This window comes from Arachis ipaensis, chromosome B06, assembly GCF_000816755.2.
Source record: "Arachis ipaensis cultivar K30076 chromosome B06, Araip1.1, whole genome shotgun sequence".
Taxonomy (NCBI): domain Eukaryota; kingdom Viridiplantae; phylum Streptophyta; class Magnoliopsida; order Fabales; family Fabaceae; genus Arachis; species Arachis ipaensis.
The window spans coordinates 104727092-104729946 of record NC_029790.2 but is presented as its reverse complement, the minus strand read 5'-3'; positions in this window follow the sequence as shown (position 1 = coordinate 104729946).

Genomic DNA, 2855 nt, shown 5'->3' with positions numbered 1-2855 from the left:
CAGTAAAAAAACTCATAAAGAATAAAATAAAACTAAATTAAGTGTATAAGAAAGAAAGAAATAAAAATTACCACGAGTGATAAATCTCAAAACTTTAGTGTTCTAGTTGCACAAAAAATGACTATTCGACTAAAAAAGATTCTAATCTCACTCACCGAGACCGCAAGCGACAAAATTAGAAAAGGTTTTTGTACTTGAATTTGTTTAAGTGATACTTTTAGTAGATAAAATTAGGGTAAGTTACGTAAATAATTTGTGACTTTCTAAAACAAATTACATATTTGTATTTTTTTTAATTTATGTAAACTGCTACCGTGTGTAGCAGTTTACAACATGCACATAATGCACTATAGGGTATAGCGGGTTACATTGAAATGTGTACAAAGTAGAAACCGCTATAGGATATCGCGGTTTCTAAAGGAATTGGGCCATGTATAAACCGCTATAGGATCCAACGGTTGATGTAGAAATAGGGTGTAGGGTAATCTGCTACCGCCTGCGGATTATGTGTGAGATTCTCTATATATATGCCAGTGGAAGACAAATGTGAAGAAGTAGAGTGTCATTTTCATAATTGATAGTGAGAAGAGTTTCCTAGCTTTATTGCATTACTCTAGAAGAATTCAGAAAAGTAAAAGGATATATAGAGAAATCCATGTACACATAATCCGTTGGGAGAATTAACACAAGAAAAATCAAGAAGAGATGCTCTCTTAACTGGGTTACAAACTGTTGTCCAAATTACTCTCAAATTTTATCTTCTTTAACCAATTCAGAATTGATTATATTCTTGTCTTAAAATTGATTTAGATAGAAGTCAAAGATAAAATAATGCTCCAGCATCTGTAAAAAAATTTTTGTTATTATTATTTTTCCATGAAATTGACAAACATAATTCACTTTTTTTATGTTAAAATAATTTTAACTTAAATTAATAATAAAAAAATCAATTTATTCTCAGAATTACTTTACAAACTGGTAAACATCACATAATAGTTTGTTGATATAGTTGAGAATACGAGTCATCAGTTATATTTACACCAGAAACTATATTTGTAACAAAATTGTTATAAAAAAATTAAATTTATTTCAAATTATGATATTTTGTAATAAAAATTACATATTAATGCAAAATAATCACATTTTATAACACCATATATATTTTGTTATAATTTTTTTAACAAAAACATATGTTGTTACAAAATTCAAAATTTTTTTAAGTGAACAAGAATAAACTACTCCATATAGTATGACTTTTGTTTTTCTTTTCAAAGGCATGGTCACAATTGATGCTTGTTGAATTAGCTTAGCTTGTTTTTTTTAGATAGTTTATTAATACTCCACCCAAGTTTGGGGAGAAGAGTTTTAATTTATAAATTATCCCCTTCTTTATTGCTATCGAGTACAATCACAAATCATAAATAATACAAAATTATACCAAAAATATCATAAAATCTAACAACCAAAATATACCTAATAGACTTCAAATAAAATAAGTAAATAAAAGATATGACAAATTGTTATATGATAGAACTTCTTGCATTCAGTGATTTACTCCAACTTGTTTCACTATTTATAGTCTTTGTTATACTCCCATTTATTTAAGCCATAGCCTATATTCAACACACAAGTTTTGGAAAACATGTCTAATGTTAGAGAATTTACGTACACATAATTTATTACAGGCTACAACAGATTACCCTACACCTTATTTCTACATAAATCGCTAAACCCTATAGCGGTTTATACATAGCCAAATTTTTTTAAAAACCGTAATACCCTGTAAAGGTTTTTATTTTACACAAATTTCAATGTAATCCGTTCATCCTGTAGCAGATTACATACATATTATAAACCGCTACATCCTGTATCCAAACTTATTCTATAGATTAGTCCAATATTATATATTTGTTAGTTGAGTTAAAAAATAAAAAAATCAATTAAAACAAATAGTACTATATGCAATAGAACTACTAATTTTTTTTATGAAAGGTTTGGGGGGCCATGGCCACATTACCAAAGTAAAACTCTGTCATTAGTTATTACCGATTTGAATAAGACTTGTTAGTTGTAGTGGCCAAAGAGAGAGAAATAGTGACATTGTGCATTTGGTCTGTGGGTAGTAGAAGCAATTGGGAGTCAAAGACCTATTGTGAGTAGAGATAAAGCAGGAAGAAGATGGTAGGAGTAGCGAAAGAAGAGGACAACAAAGAACTACAGTAGCAGTAATAAAAATGACAAAAACATGTATCACCTCGATCAAATATCTCATGTGTCCTCATAAATCACAATAATTTTTTCTCTTTTAACCATATAAAAATAATACAAACACATTGCTAACATTTTTTTTAGTTTAACAAGTAAAAAAAAAATCCTAAATTTTACGAGAGACTTTTCCTGTTAGGCTTATTTGCAATTTTTCATAGCCCAATATCTATATAATAATCATTTTATCAATTAATACTATCATAATATCTATTAGTAACATAAAACTGCAACACCATATTATTAACAAAAAAAATAAGTTGTTTGCTACACTATCAAAAAATAGAGTTATTACTAATAATTAAAAATTTAATTAACATAAAATAAAAACTAACTACTTCTAAACAATAATTAAAAACTTGTTAATAAAATTGCATACCATATTGTAACTAGTAACTACAATATAAAACAAGAGAAATTTTTGGGAGCAACAACTTATATTAATTTTGGTTATCATTTAATCAGCACAAATAATAAATTCTCTTTTAAAAAATATATGTTATGGTTAATTACGATTTTGGTCCCTATAATTTAACCCGAAAATTGAATCCGTCCCCAATATTTTTTTCCTTCAAATTTATCCCTAAAAT